Genomic DNA, 27,802 nt, shown 5'->3' on the forward strand with positions numbered 1-27,802 from the left:
CCTGTGATACTACACTTGCTCTATGCTAGCAGCGGAACAACTCGTAGCAGCAGAAATCTTCTAGCAGCGGAATAATGACAAAGGTAGTGAACTCCACTCCGGAGGGACTCTGGCTGAGACACGATCTAGCTCGCATGAACGGAAACCATGACAAGCAATTAAGCAATCACGACATCATGTGCAATCTGGCATGACACGCCAGGTCAGTACATTGAATGTACTTGCAAGCTCACAACAACCAAAAACATCAAGGCAAGACAATTAACATAGCATTAAACAAGTTAATTAATTAACAACTACCATGATGACAGCACCTAATAATCATGATATGAACTACTAGAATATTGATAAGCAATCATCTCAGATCTCAAGTACCACATGAACCATCTAACACTTGGCTAACCGGCCAAGCAATATACCATCTCGGTCACCTCGTGACCAAAACAAGACGGTGATCACTCCCGGATCACAAACGGAAAATCAACATGATCACCTTGTGACCACATCACAAACTGAATGATCCTTCTCAAGATCATCCCAACATCATCATCATCATCCTGCCAAACTGTTACAACTCACAATATCAACATATACATCACCTATAAGTCATTCTGTCATGTGAGTGTTGATCGAACGGTGTGACCTAGTATGAACTTATGCCCATGACTGAGGAATCGGCTATCGATAATTAAACACACACACTCTCTACAGAGGTAGCGCACTGTACCCACACCACGGAACCCATGGCCTCGCACTCCCATTCGGGTGGACCAACGGCGTTCCGACAAAATCGATCTACTGCCATGACACTCTCCCAGCCACTCCAACCAACACTCCCTTTTGGGTTCAGTCCTGGGTGGCCCCGTACCTACCAAAGGCACCAACAACCACCATCGTGCCAAAACGAAAGTGGTCCCAAACGGGGACAAAAAGGCACCTAACAATAACTACGAGCACACAAGGTTATGTTTGCTTACCGGGCCAGGGTACCACACGCCCATAACCTTCCCTCGTTGGAGGCACCGCCGAGAGGCACGGCAATAGACTACATTAGGGCCTTCCCATAAAAGGAAAATGTGATTGCACTGGAAAAAGCCCGGTTCGGTGGCACCTAACCAACTTAATGACGGAATTTATGTCCAAAAATATAATAGTGACAACTGATACTCCGATGTCAACTATCAAACTATAATCCAAGTCATAGCAATATCCAACAAATAATCCAAGCATAATATCATCATCTCAAAATATTCCAAGGGTAGCACAACACTACTATCATGATGAATTTGAAAACAATACTCTTACTGCTCCAATAACAAGAATACAACTATTCGGCTAAGATCCATAAGTAAACACCATCTCCGAAAATAATACTCCAAGCAACAGAACATCAACTAGCATCATGAAAATAATCATACTAACCACTAATAATCCAAAGGTAGCATGGCATCGAAAGTAATACTCCAAAATATAATAACAGATACCATCATGAAACAATCATAATATCAACCACTAATACTCCAATGACAACATGATAATCATCAACTACAAACATGACTCCTAGTAATCCAAACAATAGCATGGTAACAACAAGATCAAAATAATACCCCGAGAAAATGCCATGCATAGAGTCATGTCGCTAAAGCAATATTTTAAACAAGTTCAAATAGATTAAACCATGTCACTGCATTACAGTGATGCAAATGGAGGGTGTGGCTTGCCTGGGGTGGAAGAAATCACCGGGAGAAAGTGCGAGAAACTCGCGGAACGAATCGCCGGAAATCGTACTCTCTCTCAAAGGGGGCTGAATAAGGGCAAGGGAATAATGGTCATTTTTAGAATATTCAAACATGGTTAAGATGGTTCCATCATAACGGGCTCGACAAAATGAAGAAGTGGGCTTTGGAATCACCTGATTTGGAGCTACGGGTAAGAAGATATAGCTGTTTTTCTGCTAGGGACCTATTTGTAATAGAAATTTTTACAGACTCAGCCAAAACAGAAAAGATGAAAGCGCATTTAGGGAAATACGTTTCACTTATCCAGTCGAATAGTGGCGGGGCCGTGCTTGGGGTCGCTGACGTGCGGGTCCCACGGGCTGTGGGGCCTGTCAATTATCCACATGGGCTGGCCGGGTCAACGCCTAAGAGGCTGACCAGCGGGGCCCGCGGGGCCCATCAGCCAGCCGGAGGGGAGCAGCCGTCGTCGTGTTCCTCCTTGCTGCTCCCCCGCGTAGGACAGAAGAGGCAAGGGAGGGGCCGAGCTGCCGGCGACGTGGCGGCCGGCTCAGGCCACCTCCGACCGAGCGGCAACCACCGCGGGATCGGGGGACCGTGCCGCACCCATCCCCAGGCAGAGGGAGCACCGGGGACGAGCGAAACGACCGCGGTGATGGAGGAACAGAGGCGGTTCGGTTTTGGTGGTGGTCATCGGAGCAGGGCGCTCTGGTGAGGTCTGAGGGGTCGGTGCGGCTCACGGGGATGAGGGGGAGGCTCTGGTGGCGACGGGAGGGAGAGAGGGGCTCCGGTTGGCCGAGATGGAGAGGCGATCGAGAGGCGACGGCGGATACCGAACATTGAGGCCGTGGCCATGGTGCACCCCGGCGAGGGAAAAGGAGGTGGGGCGAGCCGCAGATGAGAGGGGAATGCGGAGGGCAAGTTGGGGGAACGAGGGAGTGGCTAGAACAGCCGGAACCAAGCGAGTCTGAGGCGGCCATGGCGGACAGCGGAGATCTCCGGCGAGATTGGGCAACTCCAGAGGCAAATGAGGAACGGGGAGGGGCTTGGGAGCTGCGGGAGGGCTCGGGCACTCCTTGTATAGCCAAGGGGAAGGCTCTAGAGCATGTCTAGCGAGCTCGAGCAGTGCTCTAATGGGGGACAAAGGCTGGGCATGGCACGAGCACTGTTCTAGCGGCGCATTTAAGGCGAACCATGACGAGGCAACAACGCAGGGAGATGTAGTCGATCACGGGGAAGCTCGAGGACACGGTTGGACGTCGAGATGAGGAGGGAGGAGACGAGCACAGGGGCAAGAACCAGCCAGAGCATGCAATGTGCGTGACGCCAGCGTGATCACCACAGGCACTGGTGCAAATGCCGCGTTCTGGCCGGGCCGACCATGTCCAGTAGATAGACTGTCGTGCCCTTAGTCAAAATGAGTAAATAAATCGGTCGAGGGGCAAAGAAGAGATTTGCACTTAGCTCCAAAGTAAATCAACAGGAAGGTGTTTGTAACTTGTTATGGTTACTCCAACTTGGTAATGTGGTAAAAGCTTTGTCTGGTGATGATCACACACTAAGGAAATGCTGATCACCAAAAATCAGGCTAAGAGAAGGAGTTTAGATGAGGGTAGCTGTAGAAAGTGCCATAATGGCTAGAAATGGTGATTTGGATGATGCACTCACATGGAGTATCAATCTTGGGCCAATATTGGGTAAAGCTTGGTTATTTGGACATATGAAGATGCTGTAAAAAGCTCATGCCAAATGGACAAGCCAAAATGGTACTTGCTTCACAGACATCATTTCTGTCCAAAATCTTGGAATAATTTTGGTGATCAAATGGATCAATGAAATTATGCAAAATTGGGTGGAGAGATGTTTTATGGGTATAATAATGATCTGGTAATTTATCAGGATTTTTGAAGCAATATAAAATACACTTGCTTCACAGCCTGAAAATATTGCCAGAATCAAAGATTTGGTCCTGTGTTTACATAGATGATTGGATGGGGCTGCAAATGGGTGGAGGGGGTTAATATGAGCACATTAAAAAGTGTGCAAAAGTTCAACTCATTTGGGTTCTCCTAGCTAGTACTTCCTTCACAAAGCCTTCTGTCTGACAGAAACTTTGAAAATTCACTGAGGCAATTATTTGGACATATAAGCATGCCCAAAAATATTGGGTTGGGAGCCACTAGGAAAAATATAAATGACACTTCCTTCACAAAGTGCCATTCAGGGCAGAATAGAAAAAGTAATATTGGGGAATTATTTTTGAACTGGCCAAGGAAATGTTTGCACATATTTGAGCTATATATGACCCGAAGGAATTACGAGAATTATTGGGGATTTTTGGATGGACAGAAATATAGGTTGCTTCACAACCTAGGGCAGATATGGTTATTCCTTTAATAAAAAAAGGAATATTCCCTAGAAAATGATTTTAGGGTTTGGTCAAGAAGTGAAGTGACATGATCTTGGCAAGGTTTTGAGAATGATGAGCCACTTGGGAGGGGGAATGAGGATGATTTCCCAGATGGTAAGGCCACAGAATCACTCCAAAAAGAAAAACAGAGCAATAACCAAATAAATCAGAAGAAAAAGAAAAGGGCCAAAATCCAGGCTGTTACACTTGCGTTGGTTTTGCCTTGAAGAGGAAAGGGTGATGCAGCAAAGTAGCAAAAGTATTTCCCTCAGTTTTGAGAACCAAGGTATCAATCTAGTAGGAGATGACGCACAAGTCAATGAATACCTGCACAAACAATCAAGAACTTGCAACCAACACGATAAAGGGGTCGTCAAACCCTTCACGGTTACTCGCAAAAGTGAAATCTAATAGAGATAATAAAGTAATTTTTTTTTGGTATTTTTGTTGTATAGATTGGAAAGTAAAGGTTTCGAAATAGTAAACGAGATTCAACATTATGGAAAAGAGATGCGAATATAATGGAAAAGAGACCCGGGGGCCATAGGTTTCACTAGTGGCTTCTCTCGAGATAGCATGTATTACATTGGGTGAACAAATTACTACCAAGCAATTGATAGAAAAGCGCATAATTATGATGACATCTAAGGCAATGATCATGAACATAGGCATCATGTCCGTGTCAAGTAGACCGACTCCTGCCTGCATCTAGTACTATTACTCCACACATCGACTGCTATCCAACATGCATCTAGAGTATTAAGTTCATAAGAATGGAGTAAAGCATTAAGAAAGATGACATGATGTAGAGGGATAAACTCAAGCAATATGATATAAACCCCATCTTTTTATCCTTGATGGCAACAATACAATATGTGCCTTGGTGCCCCTACTATCACTGGGAAAGGACACCGCAAGATGAACCCAAAGCTAAGCACTTCTCTCATGGCAAGAAATATCAATTTAGTAGGCCAAACTAAACCGGTAATTCGAAGAGGCTTGCCAAGATATCAAATTAGGCATATCAGAATTCAAAGAAGAACCAAATAATATTAATAGATAATCTTGTTCATAAATCCACAATTCATCAGGTCTCAGCAAACACACCGCAAAAGAGTATTACATCGAATAGATCTCCCAGAACATCAAGGAGAACTTTGTATCGAAAATCAAAGAGAGAGAAGAAGCCATCTAACTAATAACTATGTACCCCAAGGTATATGTTAAACTACTCACGCTTCATCGGAGAGGCAATGGTGTTGATGTAGAAGCCCTCCATGATCGGTTCTCCCTCTGGAAGATCGCCGGAAAAGGCCCCAAGATGGGATCTCACGGGTACAGAAGGTTGCGGCGGGTGGAAAGTGGTTTCGTGGCTCCCCCTGATGTTTTAGGGTATAAGAGTATATATAGGCGAAAGAACTAGGTCGGTGGAGCTACGAGGGGCCCACGAGGGTGGGGGCGCGCCTAACCCCCGTGGGTGCACCCTCCTGCCTCGTGGACGCCCCGTTGCGTCTCTGACTTCAACTCCATGTCTTCTGGTTTGCTTTCTGTCCAAGAAATATCATCGTGAAGGTTTCATTCCGTTTGGTATTCCTTTTCTGCAAAACTCTAAAATAGGCAAAAGAACAAAAACTGGCACTGGGCCTCCGGTTACTAGGTTAGTCCCAATAATAATATAAAAGAGCATATTAAAGCCCATTAAACATTCAAAACAGATAATATAATATCATGGAAGAATCAAAAATTATAGATATGTTAGAGACGTATCAGGGACACAAGAGACTCTTTGTTATTTGGTTGCAGGGTTGTTTGAGAGAGACCATCCTCATCCTACGCCACGGGTTGATAAACATTAGGTCATCGACTTGGGGGAAATTTGCTACTGTCCTACAAAACTCCGCGCTTGGAGGCCCAACACGAGTCTACAAGAAGAAGGTTGTGTAGTGGACATCAAGCTCTTTTCTGGTGCCATTGCCGGGGAGGTGAGTGCTTGAATGTGTCACTACAAAAAAAAGACACATCCGTGACATTTTGGGCTGAACAATTTTTTTTTCTGTCATACTTATGACACTTCTATGACGATAATTGTGACAAAACCCGGTATCATCATAGATGTGGTGGGCTCCAACTTCTATGAAAAAAATCGTGACAGAAAATGGGCTTTTCATCCCGGGCGGGTCGGAGACGCAGCTGCATGAAATTCTTTGGGCCATCCGTGACGGAAAAAACCGTGGTAGAAGCGAGGGCGAGGAAAATTTTGGGGAGTTCCCGGTTACGGTGGGTGGTCGGGGGCCGAGCGATGCGCGTTTCTCTCGTACACGTATGCGCGTGTGTGCGAGGCATTGGCTCTAACTGAACCCAAGCGAGGCGTTGGGCTCTAACTAAAGCCGAGTGATTGCACTTCAGGCTACGCGTTACGGAACCCGGGCAATCGATCGATGGCTGTTAACTGAACCCGATCGAGCGATTCCTTCACTACTGCTGCTATCTGAAGCCGATCGATGCTGCCTCTAGATGAACAGTGAGCATTGCGGGGGGGGGGGGGGTGGATGAAAAGTGAGCGGTGGGGGTGGATGAACAGGACCCCGTGGCATTGTCTCTTGATGAACAGGACCCTGATCGATCGAGCCGGTTAGGGCTGGATGAACAGGACCCCATGGAGGGCTGGATGAATAGGACGACCCCGTGGAGGGTTGGATGAACAGTAGACGATGGAGGGGTGCCCGTGGAGGGGTGGTTCACTATAACAAATATGTCAACTTGCGACCATCACTATTGGTCATTGAAAGGTCATTGTTTTTCATTTGCGACCTTTTTGTGACCAAAAACAGATGGTCAAAAGCTGGCGGTCGTAAACTGAAATTAACGACCTTCTCTATGAGAAAGTCGTGGAAGGCAACGACCAAAACAAAAGGTCATAGATTCCATGACCTTCTGTTTTGGTCACTGGCTGTCTTCCTAGGCCACGTCGGATCCGACGTGGCAATCTGATGTAGCAAAGTTGCGACCAATTGAAAAGGTCATTGATAAGATTCAGCCCGGTCCAATTCAGTGTTTTACATGGGCCGAGCCCAATAATTCAGCCTTTTTAATATATTTTTTGTAAGTTACACAGGCCAAGCCCATTTCAGCCTTTTATTTATTTATGGGCCGGGGCCTTTTAACATTGTTTGGGCCATTATATTTTGGAGTTGGTCCCACTTGTCATCTTCTCACACATTGGGCCTACTTGACAAAAAATTCAAAACTGCTTCGATTATTTTCATAAGTGAATCCCACAAGTTAGGTTTCCATTCCACACGTTTTCAAATCACGAACATAATCAATATTTCAAACAGAACAGTACAAATGTAGTTCATCAAATAAAACTAGCTAAGTCTACTTCAATATGTACATAGTTATTACAACCCAGATATGCCTACTATTACAATATTACAATATTTACATTCTATTACAATCAAATAAAAGAGACGACTCTTTGCTAAGTAGAGCTAAATGGTTTCGAACTTCAAATTTTGTAGACCTGGAGCTCTTGAACACAAAGACAAACATCATTAGAGATTAGAGTGTACACATGCTAGGTCTAGCATTGGTTAAAAATAACTAATAATCACATGACGAATCTGAATGCAGCATATAAAAAGAACTAGTTCATTTCATCAGTATGAGATCTAGCTGTTTGCCACTCGGTAGATAACCTACTAGGGAGGCCTTGATATAAACAGGGGTACGTGTAAATATATGTGTTCACAGGCTTGAATACATCGCCAGGAACTGTAAGGACAGAACATGTAACATGGTGGCTATATAAACAGAACGAGACGTGGCATGCTTAAAAGCCCGAGCCCGTGCTATGGCTATATATAATCAGGTGCAACTTAAATATACGTGGGCACATACTGAAAGGAACAAGATAGCATGATGATATCCGATCGACTAGATTTGGGAGAAACCTGATCGAGCCAACACAAAAAAGAAATAGCGCAAGATTTGAGCTGCACCTACAGAGTGTTATTTATGGTGGAACTGCAGGAGACTTGCTCGGATTTAGTCAACACGAATTGTAAGTGTAAAGCAGATCATCATGGCTATTACACACGAAAAGAAAAGACAGTGTGTTTTTTAGACTACATGGTCAACAACAATAACAAATGACATAATGTTTAGGTACACAAGCATGCGTAGCAAGCATTAAAAGTTCAATCTGTTTGGTGGAAGGCACCATTGATCTCGTTCTCACAGCCATACTTACACGCACACATGTAGTTTTAATTAATTAAATGAGCAGGCAACAAAGGCAATTACAAATCTAGGGGCAGGAGGTAGTGAGAGCAACTCAAATATACACTACTAGAGGGATCATCAAGATGTTGGGGATGGAGGTGTCTCACTTGGTTTCAAAATAAGATGCACACAAAGACAACCACATAAATATAACAGTGCATAGTACTGAGGAAACAAGGACATCTCTTTGCCAACATGTATAATTCAGAGCAGCAACAATGAGCAAAGGAAGATGAGAGGGAGATGGAGAAGCTCAGTGATACACTTCTCATATGGAGCAAACCCAGCGACCTCCGTGATCAAGTTCCTGATGAAATGCACCCTGTTGGTACCTTTCTGCAAACCAAAATGGTAACCGGTCAGAACAATGAGAATGAAAAACTTAAACAGGAGTAAACATCACAATAATATGAATTCTTACTACCACAAAGGATCTATTGCACTTGAGAATGAAGGAATTGTCACATATTCAACAAATTCAGAATCTAAACTCAATTTCGTCTACCAAATAAACTAGAATGCCTCAAATCCAATCTGCTAAGAGTATTTATTTATCTACACTATATAGTCAAAGAAATTTCAAAAGATAGCCCATGTTGTGAAATCCAGGCAGGTATATGAAATACGTTGTTGGCACACAAGATTGACAATATCTACTTCAGAGTTCTGTAGAAACTCTGAAGCCGACATACTAAAGTCGAAAATAGTCTAGAAGTGCAAACAGAGATGTCAAATGTGAATCAAATCAAATCATCCTTCCATACAGTAAAACAAACAAACAAACAGCTCTATATTGTGATCTACTAGTATTAACAAACAGTGAAAATCTCACATCAATGATCTTAGAGGTGTATGTGATACAGTAAACTAAACAAACAAACAGCTCTATTTTGTGATGTATACTTGAAGCAAATAAAACTGACTTGTAACTACGGATATTCCATGGATAGGAGAGATGCACCGAGTTAACATGATGGGAATGTAGTGAAATTTTGGACAAGAATGACAGTAGGTCAAAAGTGATATAGCAGAAATGTTTGTGGATGGATATATTTTTCTCAGATCCATATTGAGCAAGTGTAGGAGGTAGGAATTAAGCCAATGTACATATATTGACACAATTTGCCAACATCTAGCAGTATAAGAACATCAACATATTTTGGAGCATGACAATTATTCTTTTTGAGGATTACTGCAGCACTATAGAAACGGGATTACCTAGTGATAGATGGCATTGTTGCCAGAAGCAGAGCACATGCATAAATTATTGGAATTAAAGTCCTAGGTTTGTTCTTCCTCAGCCACATCAAGGATCCTAATGAAGCAAGGGAGAGGGTCATCACCTGCAGAAGTACAAAAGTAAGTCTTCTAAAATTAGGATAATATAAACAAGGAACCTGGAATTATATTTTTCACACTATATAGTAGCATCACAAGATTGGCATTTGCTTCAAGTCCTTGGAATATGTACTCCCAAGTAAATTCAAGCCCTCGTGCCCCGATCCAGAGAGGTGCCAGCCGGTGCAGAACTGAATTAGCAAAAGCCTAGCCTGAAACCCCAAACATGTCCAATAGATCAATGTTAGTCAATATAAGGTTAAATTGCATCTGGAAATAAATCAAAGTATTCTGCATCCGTTCCAAATTTATCTGGATTAATAAACTTAAGAAGGTCCAGTTCAATTAAAATAGTAAAATAAAGTAAAAGCATTCAATTTCCCGAGAAACGCTATCAGTAGCCAAATAAGCATGTCTCTATTCTTCCATGCAACCGGTGATAAGCATAGAAAACTATACTGGTGTAGTATGCCAAAAACTAGAACATAAACATGCAATGTAAATTGTCATGTGGTAACAATAAAAAGAACCAAGAATAACAAACAGGCTAAGCTGACAATATCAGGATGACAAGCTTCAACTTGTACTGTAATTTTTGGACAAACAGAACTGCATAACAGGGAACATAACTAGTACAAACCATGAAAAATTGAGATGCCATTTACAACCTTTTAATAACTCATGGAATTTCGAAGACAAAAAAAAATCCTACTGAATGGCATACAACCCTCGGCAAAGCACCTTGCTGCTGGATGCGGACCAGAGGTAGACGCAGGTGCCGAGGCCGACAACGAGCATGTTCTGCGAGGACCAGTCGATGAGGTTCAGGTAGAAGTCATCCTGCAGGGACGGCGCATCCAGCACCTGCACGCCGGTAACGACCACACACCAGTTAGTAGTAGATCGGAGATCAGAGAATTCGGTGCGCGCGAGGTGTTTGCGAGAATGGGCGAGCGGGTGGATCAAACCTTGTGGGGCGTCTTGGGGACCTTGCGGGGTGCCTTCTTTGGGGTGGGGGAGTCGGCGCCGCCGGCGCAGTCCAGCTTCTCGGCGAAGGGGGAGGAAGGCGCAGAGGAGTTGTCCGCCTTGCAGCGGAAGAGGTTGTTGGAGCCTCGCCGCCGGGGGAGGTGTCGTCCCCGAAGAGCTCCGCACAGAGGAGGCGCGAGTAGGCGCTGCCGTCGTCCCTAGAGCCGGACCAGGGGAGGGGCGGTCGGCGAGCATGAAGTTGTGGAGGCACTCCATGTTCATGGAAGCTTCGCGAAGGTAGGGTTAAGGGAAAGGGTGACGAGGATTGGTTCAGCCGCGATCTGGAAGGGAGGAGGTGGCGGCTGCGATCTGGAAGGGACGAGCGCGGATCCAACCGCGGCCGTGGGAGAGAAGGGGAGGGGAGGGGTTGTCGGCAACCGGGGTTTGGGGAGAGGACGGAGGACGGTGGCTGGGTGGTTGGGGATCGAGAGATTGAGACGGACGAGCGAGAGGGTGGAGGCTGTGGGACGAGAGGGGGAGAGTGGATCAGGGGAGAGGAGTGGATCGGGGAAGTTAGGGTTTGGGTGAGAGGGTGAGGGGGTGAGGGCTGCCGTTGGATCCAGAAGCATCTGACAGTGGTTGATGCATGATCCGCGTGATATGCATATGGACCAATCAGAACACACCAAACAATTTGAAGATTTTTTGACCATATAAATTGGTCATGATTGATTACATACAAATTTTTCATTTCATTTTTGAATGCTCAAAATGTGTTCTTTTGTGAAAGACCTATCAAATATTTGTTCAAATGATGTCATATTTTTCACAATTTTACATCTTAGATTGGCAAACAACATTGACAAAGGGAGTTTATAGTTCTTTTGCATGAAAAAGAGTGTCCAAAATAACTTTTTTTGTGAAGGACTTACCATATATTTGTTGCAAAATTGTACCAAATCAATTTTCTAAAATACTAGGCCATATATAACGCACAATTGACCAAATGGTCAGGTGTCAAAAGTTTCGATGCACCTCTCATGAAAAAGACAAATTTCCGCCGATTCAGCAGAAAGCGGGAAAATTTTGTACTGCAGCTGCCTCATAGTTTGCCCTTTATTTTTTCTAAAAATCATTTGTAGGTACATAAGTTTATATTTAATCAGATAAACACAAAAAAGATTCCAAGATTCAATCACTATCTAGGAACGGTCATGCTTGCCGTTTTGACCGCATTTTGAAACGGGCATAAAAAATTCAAAAAAATTCAAAAAATTGGAAAACCTTTGCATTGTGTCATTATATGTGACCAAGTTACCAGGAAAAATAATAAACTTGTAATAGACAATTATTTTAAAAAAGTGTTCTAAAAAACGAGCTATCATGTGTGGAGATCAATGGCTTTCAAGCCAAATGATCAATCTTATGGCCACATTCATGGCATAGTTTGTTCAAATGATCTCATATTGTGCACAAGGGTGCATATTTGAATGGCAAACAATGTTGCCTAAGGAAATTTTCTTTTTCTTTGGATGAAAAAATCATTTTCCATTTTTCGAGTGCCCAAAATGAGGTTTTTTTGTGAAGGATCTACCATATATTTGTTGCAAAATTGGATCAAATCAATTTTCTAAAATACTAGGCCATGTTTAATGCACAATTGACCAAACGGTTGGGTGTCAAAAATTTTGATCCACCTCTGGTGAAACAGACAAATTCACGCCAATTCAGTAGGAAGCGACTCAAATTTGAACTACCGCTGCCTCATAGTTTGCTCTTTATTTTTTCCAAAAATCATTTCTAGGTACATAAGTATCTATTTAATCAGAGTAACACCAAAAAAAATTCCAAGATTCAACCACTAGCTAGGAACGGTCATGCCCGCCGTTTTGACCGCATTTTGAAATGGACATAAAAAATTCACAAAAAATCAAAAAATGGAAAACCTTCACATTGTGTCATTATATATGACCAAGTTTCCAGGAAAAATAATAAACTGGTAATACGGCAATTATTTTAAAAAAAGTGTTCTTAGAAACGAGCTATCATGCATGAAGATTGAGGGCTTTCAAGCCAAATGATCAATCTTATGGCCACATTCATGGCATAGTTTATTCAAATGATCTCATATTGTGCACACGGGTGCATCTTGGAATGGCAAACAATGTTGGCTAAGGGAATTTTCATTTTCTTTGGATGAAAAAATCATTTTCCATTTTTCGAGCGCCCAAATGAGGTTTTTTTGTGAAGGATCTACCATATATTTGTTGCAAAATTGAATCAAATCAATTTTCTAAAATACTAGGCCATGTTTAATGCACAATTGACCAAATGGTTGGGTGTCAAAAATTTTGATCCACCCCTGGTGAAAAAGACAAATTCCCGCAAATTTAGTAGGAAGCGGGTCAAATTTGAACTACAACTGCCTCATAGTTTGCTCTTTATTTTTTCCAAAAATCATTTCTAGGTACATAAGTATCTATTTAATCATAGAAACACCAAAAAAATTCCAAGATTTAACAACTAGCTAGGAACGGTCATGCCCACCGTTTTGACTGCATTTTGAAACGGGCATAAAAAATTCAAAAAATTGGAAAACCTTCGCATTGTGTCATTATATATGACAAAGTTTCCAGGAAAAATAATAAACTTGTAATACGGCAATTATTTAAAAAAAATGTTCTCAGAAATGAGATATCATGCATGAAGATTCAGGGCTTTCAAGCCAAATGATCAATCTTATGGCCGCATTCAAGGCATAGTTTGTTCAAATGACCTCATATTGTGCACAAGGGTGCATCTTGGAATTCCAAACAATGTTGCCTAAGGGAGTTTTCATTTTCTTTGCATAGAAAATTCATTTTCCATTTTCTGAGTTCCCGAAATGAGTTTTTTTTCTGAAGGACCTACCATATATTTGTTGCAAAATTGGACCAAATCAATTTTCTAAAATACTAGGCCATATTTAATGCACAATTAACAAAATGGTTGAGTTTCAAAAGTTTTGATCCACCTCTGGTGAAAAAGACAATTTCCCACCGATTCATCAGGAAGCGGGTCAAATTTGAACTGCAGCTGCCTCATAGTTTGATGTTTATTTTTCCAAAAATCATTTCTCGGTACATAAGTATCTATTTGATCAGAGAAACACCAAAAGTTTTCCAAGATTCAACCACTAGCTAGGAACGGTCAAGCCCGCCGTTTTGATCGCATTTTGAAACGGGCATAAAAAATTCAAAAACAATCAAAAAATTGGAAAACCTTCGCATTGTGTCATTATATGTGACCAAGTTTCCAGGAAAAATAGTAAACTTGTAATACATAATTATTTTTAAAAAGTGTTCTCAGAAATGAGCTATCATGCGTGAAGATTCAGGGCTTTCAAGCCAAATGATCAATCTTATGGCCACATTCATGGCATAGTTTGTTCAAATGATCTCATATTGTGCACAAGGGTGCATCTTGGAATTCCAAACAATGTTGCCTAAGGGAGTTTTCATTTTCTTTGCACAAGAAATTCATTTTCCATTTTCTGAGTGCCTGAAATGAGTTTTTTGTGAAGGACCTACCATATATTTGTAGCAAAATTGGACCAAATCAATTTTATAAAATACTAGGCCATATTTAATGCACAATTGACAAAATGGTTGGGTGTCAAAAGGTTTGATCCACCTCTGGTGAAAAATACAAATTCCCGCTGATTCAGAAGGAAGCGGGTCAAATTTGAACTGCAGCTGCCTCATAGTTTGCTATTTATTTTTTTCCAAAAATCATTTCTAGTTACATAAGTACCTATTTAATCATAAATACATGGTTTGGTGGCGACACGTCGAGGTTTGGACGGTGGCCAAGGGCCCCAACTCTAGAGCACGTAAACTCGCATGCCTGCAGCGTGACCGTGGCGTTTCCATGTGTTCTGGGCGGCCGAGGCATGTCCAGTGGGTTGGGCACTCCCCAGGTAGGTGCTACGAAGAAAATCACAACCGAAGATTATCACAAGGAGACCGATCGATGCTCAAACATGAATAAGCAGCCAAGTGTTTGATTGGTGGTACAGGAAATGCACATGGCTAATGGCCGTGAGTTTTGGCTGAGGATGATCAGTTACTAAGAAGATCGTCTTCACAAATTTTCAGCTCAAAAGGTGGAGCCTAGGTGGTACTTGCTTTGCAAAGTACAACACTGGACATAAATACCAATGTTGAAGCTGGGCTCAAAATAATGAATGGATTGAGCTGGCATTTGGTGGAGGATGGTTATTTGGGCATAGGAAAGCACTGTAGAAAATGGATACCATTTGGACATGCCAAGCGGTACGCCACACCCCTCCCGATCAACAGGACTCCCGTTTCGACCATAGGAGGTCTGTTTCCTCCGTTTTGCGGTACGCCAGACTCCTCCCGGTGAATAGGATCCCGTTTCGAACGTGGCCGGTCGAACACAAGGCCGTTTCCTCCGTTCTACGGTACGCCAGGCCTCATTTCCATGGCCTATTCCGTCCAAGCCCTCCCGATGAACATGACGACGCATTCCGTTCTGAACCAGCCGGTTGGCTCCCCATGAACACGATGACGACGCAGTTTCTTCGTTCCGACCCAGCCATGTACACGAGCCCTGGCCGTACGTATGCGCGAGTAGGCATTTGAGACCCCGCCCGTATGTACACATATGTGGTCGTATTTTCTTTCTTGCACACTAGTCATTGTACGTACATGTACATGCTACATGCACGCCTCTACAACGACACGTGTGCATGTCTCTACATCCACCAGTATGTACATACACATCCGCGACCAGAATGACAATGCTACGTACGCTTCGACCAGGTGGGTCCCGACTGTCAGGCACTTCCTTGCATGCGAAGATGTAGCTGGTGGGTCCCAGCAGTCATGGGGCGAATTGTTTTTTCCCCGGACGCACTTCCTTGCATGCGAAGATGTAGCTGGTGGGTCCCAGCAGTCAGGGGGTCGAATCGTTTTTTTTTGCCCGGACGCACTTCCTTGCGTGCGAAGATGTAGCTGGTGGGTCCCAGCAGTCAGGGAGAAATGTTTTTTTCGCAAAATACAGTGGCCCGTCTGGTGGGTCCCAGCTGTCAGGTGGAGGAATCATTATTTTCCACGTAATAAGGAGGCACTTCCTTGCTGCAGCCGTTGACACAGCTGTCAGCCTCTCCACTTACAGTCCACGTCCGATGGAAGTCGTTCCTTGACCATGTTGGCCACATCGCACCGAGAGCACCACGGCGGTGGACGACGGCGAGGCCTAGGAAGGGGACAACGCCGAGCCGGGGAAGACGCGGCAGTGGAAGCCCACACGGAGAGGAGTACGAGGGTTCACTACTTCGGCTGCAGTGTGAGGCTGCTGTCGCCGCAGGGCCTGGCCAACAGTGGGAATAGTAGGGGCGGAATAGTAGGGGCGGTGAGGCCTCCACGACAGCACAGCCGGCCACGGGAGGCAGGAGCATGCAACACGACCGGCGCTGCTTTGGGCGGCTGGAGCAAGAAGACTAGAGGTTGAAGAAGCACTACGGCCATTGGATGGACATCGTACGGTCACTGGAGCTAAAATCGTTCATATTGACTAAGTTGACAAAGCCCTCCATCCCCATCAACTTGGTAGGTCCACAAGTCAGCCTCCCACTATGCTGGGTTCCAGCTGACAGGGGGAGTATTCATTTTTCTGTGCATAATAAGGAGGCACTTCCTTGCGTGCGAAGATAGCTGGTGGGTCCGACCTGTCAGCGGGAGGCACGTTTTTTTTGCGAAATACAGAGGCCCTTCCGGTGGGTCCCAGATGTCAGGTGGAGGAATCATTATTTTGCGTGTAATAAGGAGGCATTTCCTTGTGTGCGACCGTGGACCCAGCTGTCAGCCTCTCCATGCAAAGTCTACTTCCGATGGTGTCGTTCGTTGACCATGTTGACCACGCCGTGCCGAGCGCATCCAAGGTGGTGGACAACGGCGAGGCCCCGGACAGCAACGAGTCGGAGATGGGAAGATGCGGGAGTAGATTCGCAGACGGAGAGGTGTACGAGGGTTAACTGGTTCTAGTGCGGTGTGGTTCGGCAGTCCGTGGAGAAGAACAGGAGGTGTGGAGGTGTGGAGGGGTGGAGGGATGGCCTGGCCAACGATGGAGTAGCGCTTCATAGCGAAGCGTGCTAAGCAGAGCTACTAGCAGCAGGAGGCGGGAGGTGGTCCCGGCGGCCCTGGAGGAAGAAGACGAGAGATTGAAGATGGATGCCGGTCGTTGGATGTAAATCCAACGGCTAACATGTCAGAATCATTTGTTGACTAAATTGACAACGACTTGCGTTGGCTTCGACCTATTGGCCCACATTTCAGCCTCCAAAAATGTGGCCCATGTTCAACCCATTTTTTCAGAATTTACAGTCTTTTTTTGCACGGTAGAATTTATAGTCAATTTGATCTTTTTTTGAATTACAGCCATTAGCTGGCTGGGTGAACAAATAATGTAGTGTCCATGCGGCCCATTTATTTTATTTCCTAAAAATTACAGGCCATTTGCACTTTCTCGAAATACACAATTTTGCTGGGCTGATTCTAATTATAATGTTGGGTTGGGCTAGCAATGTTATCAAAAAATAAAAAGGGGCTGAGCATTTTGTTATAAATATATTTAAATAATAAGTGATATTATTACATTCGTCCTTAAATCTTACCAAGCTTTTGTACACAATCACTAGGATTTTCGTGCCAAACAATCCAGTTTTATTGTTAAGAAATTATTTTTATAAGTTAATAAGATGTGGGATATTGTTTTCTTACATATGTAAGTATCTGTTAAATATATGACGATAATAAAAATAATATATAATAACATATAAAATAATTTAAATATATATAATATAGTTAGAAGGGAAACATAAGTTGGACCTGGCGTTCCTATTCTTATATAAAAAATAGAACAGGCTTCTGTTTTTTGTTCAAAAAAATACATAAATTGGGCTGCCGATATTCAGGAAAAATAAAACCTCGGATGGAAGGTCCATAGGCCGGTCGATACATCACGGCCCTCAAGAAAATACAAACAGACCTATGGACCTCCCATCCGAGGTCGTGGGCTGCACATATTAAAAATGAAAACCTAGACGGTGTAGCCCAAAACCCAGCTGATACGTGCTGCCCTAGTGATAATAAATGATACCTGCTAGCTCCCTGGCTTCGTTGTGAATTTATCTCCTATAGTAACTACGTTGAAGCACCTAAAAAAATGTAACTATGTTGACAAACCGGTGGGCCCCAATGTCAGTATAACATTAGGAGGAAGTATTTTTTCAATGAGGCACTTGCTTGCATACGACCATAGACCTGGTGGGTCCCGGCTGTCCGCCTCTCCACGTACAGTCCTCTCCAGATTCCTCTCGTTTGTTCAGCATGTTCACAACGGCAGACAACAGCATTGCGGGAAGCGCACAAAGGCGCAGGAGGGGATCAGACCACCTGAGGAAGTGCCTTATTATTAATGAAACTACTGAACTAGCCTAGTGGCCAAGTGACACTACCCGACAGCTGTTCTGCCTGGGTTCGATTCCACCTGTGCAGGGAAAATATCTCCAAATTTTTTGCCTCTGCCTTTATTAACATGTGGATCCCCATTGTCATCTACACACACCACGTCCAACACTTGCCAAAACTTCGTCCCTCGTTTTCTCTGTGTTTCGCCCACTCGACATTGTGTGGGCATTTTGACTGTGCATCATATGAAGATGTGCTATGCATGAATGTTGATTAGCATGATGTTAACTAGCTGGTAGTTCCATTTTCGACCATGAATAAAACTTCCAACATGATGTTAACCTTGTTTGAAAAGGCCGTGTTAATATAAATGCTCTGCCTCTGAAAGCACTTTCTTATCTGAAACTGAACTTGCAGTTTCTTATCTGAAACTGAAACTTGCAGTTTCTTATCTGAAACTGAAACTTGCAGTTTCTTCTTTGAGAATCACATTGTGTGCACTTTTATACTCCTATGAAACTACAAATTTTTAAGTGCTAAAAATAGATCTCTAGAATTCATAAAATACTTCATATGCTCAATACTGCAAATCTGAAATTCAAAAGACATTCATATCTGAAAGTACTCTCAAAATACACAACACAAAACACAATTCACAACTTGCAAATACTGACAACCCTAAGCTCCTCCTGACAATTGACAACCTGCCCGACTATTGGGCTGGGGGGGGTCCCCTCCTATTCCTCGGCGGCAGACAGCCACCCCGTGAGATGACGTGAACGGCGAGGGATAGGATGGCGGGGAAGCATTGTCGGGCCAACTGCTTTTCTCCTCTTGTAGTTGGGTTCGGTCGACGAAGACTCCACCGGCTTGCTCTGGCAGGACACCCTCACAAACGGCACCCTGTAGATCCTCGATCCTTCAATATCTAGTGGATGCTCCATCTGGGATCGCTACTCCCACCACCGCTCCCTCACGATCGGATTCGGTGAATCTGTTTGCTCCATGGCCCAGAGGAGCAGCTCTATGTACTCCCGCGCGGCTCCCTCCGGGAGTATCGCCGCCTTTTTGCTCTGTTGCAGATATTTCGCCATGGATGTCGCCGTCGCCGCTAGTTGGTCCTTGTTGTCAAACCAAGACTGTATCTCCAACATCCTAGCTAGCTTCACAGGGTCGTCGTCTGTGATCCTCACATATCGGTTGTACTCCTCCATCGATCTACTTCTCCACAATACCTTCACTCACCGGCGGTGGTTTTTGAATGGAAGAGGAGAGGAGCAGTGCTGGTTTTGGATTAGAACGGGAGAGGAGCGACGCTGGTTTTGGACTGGAACAGGAGAGGAGGGGCAGTGGTTTTGAAGTGGAAGAGGAGAGGAGCGGCGCTGGATTTAGATTGGAACAGGAGAGGAGCAGCGGTGGTTTAAGAGGAGAAGAGCGGAAGAGTGGCGCTGGTCTTGGAAGTATTTTTTTGTTGTTTTGCGTATTTTGGGTCAAAGTTTGACCACGTACTGTATTTGACAAGCAAAATGTGAATGAATGTCACCAAAAATTGTATCGCTTGGTTCATATCTGAATGTACTTTCAAATTATATTATTTTTGCAACGTATAACATATATTTTATGTGCCAAAATCAAGGTCAATTATGACCCAGAATAAAAGGGAGACTAGTTAATGTGGGGTCGCTTTCTTAATTGAAGGGTAAATTGATTTTGATTTTGATCCAGTCACAGCGCGCCGGCCCTCTCATCCAATCCTAAATCGCTGCCGCACGCTCCTCTCCCTCTTCTCCATTGCAAAACCACCTCCTCTCCTCTCCATCATCTCCATTCCAAAACCACCGTCTCACCTCTCCCTCTTTTGATCTTCTCCATTGCAAAACCACCTCCTCTCCTCTCCATCATCTCCATTCCAAAACCACCATCTCGCCTGTCCCTCTTCTCTATTGCAAGACCACTGTCTCTCCTCCCATCTTCCAAAGCCAGCACCGGACCACTCAGAAGGACATCTATGGAGAGGATGCAGCAGCGAATCAGGCAGATCGCTGGCGGCGACCAGGAAAAGTTAGCCAAGTTGAAGGAGATCCTTACTTGGTTTGACAATGAGTGGGAGATTTCGAGGACGGTGCGGGCCATGTGGCAATGTATGCGAAAGAGCGAGACGGTGGTGATGTACATGTACTCCTCGACGGCAGTCACGCCACAGTCCTCTGAGTTCATCGAGTATCTCCTATGGGCGACGGAGCAGATAGATTCGCCCGAGGCGACAGTCAGGTGGAGGTGGTGGGCGTATAGGTCGAAGGTCAAGCACCCAGAGGATAACGAATCGATCGAGTATGGTGTGCCATTCGTGAGGGTGCAGAGCCAGCCAGAGCCACATGAGTATTCGTTCTCCCACCGCAAGAGAGGTTGGTGGCGCGACGTCGCTTCCCTGCCGTTCTCCACGGTTGCTTCGACGCTCGCCTCATTTCAACGACGGCGGTAGGGTTTAAGGTAAGCTTCGCACTAACCTAATCTTCCACCTGCTCATGCTTACAATCAGTGTGACAGCTAATGAAAATGATGCTTACAATCAGTCTCTGAGTACTACACCAATCACCCTAAAATAGCTCTGGACCTTTGGGTAAAAGTAGTGACACAGTGTACAAATAAATAAAAATAGATTGGTGCTTCTTTCAGAAAAGAGTACTCCCTAGAAAACTGCCAATATAAGCTACTAGTATTTTGTTAGAGGATTTGCTGCCGAGAAAGATCCGTCCACAGAGAGCGGAACACATCCCACTGGTGGTGGTGGATGCCAATGCGTGCATGCAACATGGTTGGTATCGGTAATTTTTACCTGGCACACCTCGCACTCTGCATATATGCCGGTTCGATACGTACATTTGTGCAGTTCCACCAAAATGCAGCTGAATAACCCTGTTTGCACAGATAATGAAAAAGTGTGATTACATTATAGTGGCACTAGTTGATGAAACACACAAAATAAATAGAAGAAAATATTGCGATAGTATCATAGTATGCCATGCTGCGAGGGCGAGATGGGCCCTGCGACGCCTCATACGGTACGCCTAATACTGGACATCGTCCCAAGTCTCCCAGATACACCTTCTGCCAGTGATGAACATCAGTGTACAGCGGTAGTGCAAGGAGGCACCTTGAGACATTCAAATCTCTATTTTTGTAAAGATCAACTAAAATTAAGCACCCCTGTTTGTAGAAACGCTTAAACATTAACAATGGGACTAGTTGATGAAACATACATTAACAAAGAGAAGCACTTTCTTTATCTACATTGGAAATGAAATGATAGATAGGACACTCGCTCTATTTTAACTGTATTATTACTTCATTTTATCAGTGACACTAGGGTCGAGCAGGTGGCAAACGAGGTGTGCGTCGCAAGGATGGAGGCCGGGGGTGCTTAGACTGGGATACTGAAGCTGGCTCTTTCAGTCACCAACATGGATGATTCAATTCATGGGACCTTTTGCTCCAATTCACCTAAAATGAAGCAATGTCCCATGAGCTAGCAGCTTCTTCTTCATTTTTTTAAGAAAAGGGCTCCAGCCCCGGTTCCATTTCCATCAGAAAACGAAACCCACAGAGCTTCTTCTTCATTAGTTGCAATAAAATTGAGCAACATTAAGGTTGGTTGTGAAGCTCCTGGAATGCTCAACTATAATTTGGATATCATTTGTGCACTTCAACTAAGATCGAGCATGAAATGTATATCTATGTTTGCACAAAAAAGGTGGAAAGGAGGGTGACTAACATGTGATGAAACATGCATCAAATGAAAAGAAGCATGTTCCTTATCTGAATGGCAATCCTACAAGGACAGTAGCAATTTCTAAAGTAGTGGAATTGCTAGATATTAGTGTGGGCATTAGGATTAACTATGACAACTGTTAAATACGACATTACTTTGGGCATGGGAGAGTAGGCGGACCAGGACAGTTGCATTTCTAACAAAAAGAACCAACTTATCTAATGGGAAATTTAGCAGGACATGTAAAAAAGTGCCATTGATTCATATTACTGGAGGCGTTACATTGAAAACAACATTGGTTTAACGTGTCCTTACTTTTAACAGTGCAACTGCTACATTTTACCAGTGGCATTACATAAGAGTGGCTCGGGGCAACAAACTTCAGAATAGGATATCTGGGTTGGTCCCATTTTTGTTCGGTATAGCCACCTTATACTGTGTGAGGCTAGCAAATCTAGTGTTGGACTTACTCTGTTGACTTGTCCCCCAGTCCCCACTTTCTTTCTTTTTTCAACCAATAGATCGGGTTTATATTGAGTTTGTACTGCATTTCCCTTTTTTCCTATTAGACCTAGAGACCAGTTTGATAGCCAGTCTCTGCTACTTTTTGCCCCCATTATTTCCTCTTTCGACCAAGTCCTAGATTCAGGTAACATATCCTCCCCCACCCACACCCCCTTTCTTCCTTGTTTGAACCAAGTAGTACTAGATTCGAGTGCATGAACTAGTTTTACCTCTTAAACGTAAAAAAATAGGTGGTTTTCGAATAGCCGATCGATCCTATCTACGAGGGGCCCTGAGAAATAGTAAAAGATACAAATGCAGCGACGTCAGGAGCTCGGAAAGTAGAGCAAGGCCGGTATCAAAGGAAGTTATACCTGATGGTCGCCGGGATGTCGCTAGGTGGGCGGTGGGAGGTCGGATCTGCCCACACTATGGCAGCAAGGAAGAAGGGGTCGGAGGCCCTCCCACGCCAGCGATGCTTGGGAGAGAACGGCAAGGCAGGCTGATCGGGACGCGCCAGCAGTGGGTAAGAGCCGTCGCTGAGGATGACCGCGTGAACATTGCACCTTCTCACCTTCCCCGGTGGAGAGGATCCGGCTGGATCTATGACCAGCAGTGAGCTGAGAGAGAGAGAGTGTGTGGCCACCGCTGTCCTGTTTAGATCTGGAGAGGACGAGACAGTGTGAAGAGAGCAACACTAGCAAGCAAGCGCGGAGGCTCCTGCCTATATAGTGGAGTAGTACTAGTTTTCTTTTGGCTACTGGAGTCGGCTTGACCTCGTCAATGACTGTCGAGAAGTCTTCATGCACGTGGCCCGGAGGCGCAGTTGTCGTCATTTTGATCTGAAGCGCCGGATTATAACATATAACATGAAAAAATGCCACATGACAAGAAATCATAGCCTCACTGCCCAAAGGAGACAACCTGAATCCCGACGGACAAACTAGACGAGGAACAAAGCTCAAATTAAAGATAGACTCGTAGAAATGGGGTCCGTCGATAGATGTCCTAATTAACATAGCCGGCTTGACCTAGATGACAGCCGAGTAGTCTTCGTGCATGTGCCCCCAATGACTAGCCCAACTCAGTTGTCGCTGTTTAACCCTCGCAGTGATCTGAAGCACCTGACACCTAATTTTGCGAGATGACAAGAAACCTTTTTTTAGATTTCTCACCACAACTATAGCCATGTATTGTACAACACAACCTGGATGATATGTAGATGATAGCCAATCCAGGCGTGTCTGCTGGAGTCTGGTCACATGCATGGACGAACTGATCTTCCGTGTCTTGCAGGGATCATCCAGGCACCAACGTAGTACAACACTTCTCTAGTACTATCGCTCGTCTCCCTCTTTTATTAAGTCATCCGACTTGCGGGGCTGGGGAGTGTGCCTATGGTCGGTTCTCAATTGCAGTCCCACATGTGTGTGCAAATGCAATATGACGCGCGTTCCATTCGGAGAGCAGTGTGCCAGACCGGCCGACCGACCGTCTGGGGTGTAACGCGAACACGACGGGCGTGCTGTATACTCCGTACATGTGTACCGCTGTTTTCTAGAGGCTTTGCTCCATGGCGCAATCCATGGATACAAAATTAGTATAGTGTACTATTTAAAAGTCGAGGGGGGGGGGCTTTTCCTGCGCGGTAGGCGGGGCAGTTCCGCCTAGTCGGTTCGATAGAGACGCGAGAAGATGAGGGAGTAGGTTGCTGCAAACGTAGGGCTGTGTGATTTGACAGCGAGTTACTGCTGGACAGGTGGGGCCATGTGATTTGACTTGCCATTATCATTTTAACTGCGGCGCTACGACCGGCGTGAGTCTCCCGATTCCTGACCACCTCCATACAGGTGCCTCTCCCAATGCTCCACCATGTAGTAGAGGCTGGCTCTTGCATGAGAGCCCACTTCTCCAATTTTTCCTTGCCTCTCTTCCTCCACATATGGAAAAATGCCATGTAAAGTGCACTATTGTACTTAGGTTGGTCGTAATGGAGATTATCATATACTAGTATCATGCATATGATACTTTTGTATGATACAACATCTGTAATGCATAGTATCATGTGTTGGTATCATAGGATAGTTTATTTATTGTCATGCATGACACATAGTAGCACATCATTTAATATGATACAATATCATATTATGATACTCAACTCTCTCTTTTCTTCATTAAATTCGACGTCACCTCATCAAGATTGCATAGTTGGCATGCATGATACTACCTATGATACTCCCATTACAAGCAGCCTTACTTGCTCCTACACGTGCTAAGCTTACCTAATAGGCATAAAGTCTGATGTGGCAACTTAATCAAGAAGAGAGAGACTAGTTTGGTGACCCAAGGAAGAAACGGTGCTAAGCGCGTGTACCTAGGTGAAAATACAATTTTGAGTCTATAGCTAATTAAATGAAGCAAACTTAGCAACAAAAAGCTAATAAGCACACCATTTCATGGGAAGAGGTCACTCCTTGGCAAATGCAATAAATACTAGTACTCCCTGTGTCCCATAATATAAGAACGTTTTTGGCACTACACTAGTGTCAAAAACTTTCTTATACTATGGGACGGAGGGAGTACGAAGAAAGAGATAGAGAGAAGTAAAAAAAATACACTTATAGCCAACCTTATAGCTAACCTTGTTGTAGTATGAGTGACTAAGTGATGACTATGTATGACATGCCAACATCAGATATCCTAACGCACCATGTTAAATCTCCAAGGGCGCGACCGCGTGAGCGACGCGACAGTCGTGGTAGGCGCGACCATGATACGGGCTGCTGGCAGCCCTTGGATCTGAGATCAAATGATCGCATGCTAAGTTGCTAAAAATTTGCAGAATAACCCTCCAGGATAGGATATTCACCCATAGGTCTAGAATCATGCCATGCAACCGTTCGATCTTAGACCCAAGGGCTCTCGAAAGCCCGTATCATGGGAGAATGGAAAGCCACTACCCTGCCGTTCGCACGCTGGCAGTTCGCTCCTACTCGTCCCCGCACATCCTTTAATACTATGTCAGTTTGCTCCTAGTCGTCCCATCCTTTCACATTACGACAGTTCCACTAATCCTAACCCTCCTCCCAAATCCATGGCGTCCCAAATCTCCATGATCGGCGGTGAGTACAAGGTTAGAACTATCACCGGCGATGAGTGATAACCCACAAGTGTAGGGGATCGCAACAGCTTTCGAGGGTAGAGTATTCAACCCAAATTTATTGATTCGAAACAAGGGGAGCCAAAGAATATTCTTAAGTATTAGCAGTTGAGTTCTCAATTGAACCACACCTGGATAACTCAGTATCTGCAGCAAAGTATTTAGTAGCAAAGTAGTATGATAGTAATGGTAATAGTGGCAAAAGTAAAGATAATAGTTTTGTAAGAATTGTAATAGTAGCAACAGAAAAGTAAATAAGCGAAGCACAATATGTGAAAAGCTCGTAGGCATTGGATCAGTGATGGATAATTATGTCGGATGGAGTTCCTCATGTAATAGCTATAACATAGGGTGACACAGAACTAGCTCCAGTTCATCAATGTAATGTAGGCATGTATTCCGAATATAGTCATACGTGCTTATGGAAAAGAACTTGCATGACATCTTTCGTCCTACCCTCCCGTGGCAGCGGGGTCCTAGTAGAAACTACGGGATATTAAGGCCTCCTTTTAATAGAGAACCCGAACAAAGCATTAGCACATAGTGAATACATGAACTCCTCAAACTATGGCCATCACCGAGAAGTATCCGATTATTGTCACTTCGGGGTTGTCGGATCATAACACATAATAGGTGACTATAGACTTGCAAGATAGGATCAAGAACTCACATATATTCATGAAAACATAATAGGTTCAGATCTGAAATCATGGCACTCGGGCCCCAGTGACAAGCATTAAGCATAGCAAAGTCATAGCAACATCAATCTCAAAACATAGTGGATATTATGGATCAAACCCTAAAAAAACTAACTTGATTACATGGTAAACTCATCCAACCCATCACCGTCCAGCAAGCCAACGATGGAATTACTCACGCACGGCGGTGAGCATCATGAAACTGGTGATGGAGGATGGTTGATGATGACGACGGCGACGAATCCCCCTCTCCGGAGCCCCGAATGGACTCCAGATCAGCCCTCCCGAGAGAGATTAGGGCTTGGCGGTGGCTCCGTATCGTAAAACGCGAAACTTTCTATCTTATTTTTTTCTCCATGAAACGGAATATATGGAGTTGGAGTTGAGGTTGGTGGAGCTTCAGGGGGCCCACGAGACAGGGGGCGCGCCCAGGGGGAGGGCGCGCCCCCCACCCTCGTGGACAGGGTGTGGGCCCCCTGGCCTTGATTCTTTCGCCAGTATTTTTATATTTTCCAAAACTTATCTTCGTGGATTTTCAGGTCATTCCGAGAACTTTTGTTTTCTGCACAATAAACAACATCATAGCAGTTCTGCTGAAAACAACGTCAGTCTGGGTTAGTTTCATTCAAATCATGCAAGTTAGAGTCCAAAACAAGGGCAAAAGTGTTTGGAAAAATAGATACGTTGGAGACGTATTGACTCCCCCAAGCTTAAACCTTTGCTTGTCCTCATGCAATTCAGTTGATAAACTGAAAGTGATAAAGAAAAACTTTTACAAACTCTATTTGCTCTTGTTGTAAATATGTAAAGCCAACATTCAAGTTTTCAACATGTATTATGAACTAACCATACTCACAATAACACGTAGGTGTCACAATTACTCATATCAATGGCATAATCAGCTAGCGAGCAATAATAATAAATCTTGGATGACAACACTTTCTCAAAACAATCATAATATAATATAACAAGATGGTATCTTGCTTGCCCTTTCTGAGACCGCAAAACATAAATGCAGCACACCTTTAAAGATAAGGACTGACTAAACATTGTAATTCATGGTAAAAGAGATCCAGTCAAGTCATACCCAATATAAACCAATAGTAATGAATGCAAATGACAGTGTGCTCTCCAGCGGGTGATTTTAATAAGAGGATGACTCAACATAAAAGTAAATAGATAGGCCCTTCGCAGAGGGAAGCAGGGATTTGTAGAGGTGCCAGAGATCGATTTTAAAATAGAGATGAATAACATTTTGAGCGACATACTGTCACTGTCAATGCAACAACTATGAGATGGCGATATCTTCCATACTACATGCATTATAGGAAGTTCCCAAACAGAATGGTAAAAGTTTATACTCCCCCACTACCAACAAGCATCAATCCATGGCTTGCTCGAAACAACGAGTGCCTCCAACTAACAACAGCCCTGGGGGAGTTTTGTTTAATTATATTGATTT

This window comes from Triticum aestivum, chromosome 3B (genome assembly GCF_018294505.1).
Source record: "Triticum aestivum cultivar Chinese Spring chromosome 3B, IWGSC CS RefSeq v2.1, whole genome shotgun sequence".
NCBI classification, from domain to species: Eukaryota; Viridiplantae; Streptophyta; class Magnoliopsida; order Poales; family Poaceae; genus Triticum; species Triticum aestivum.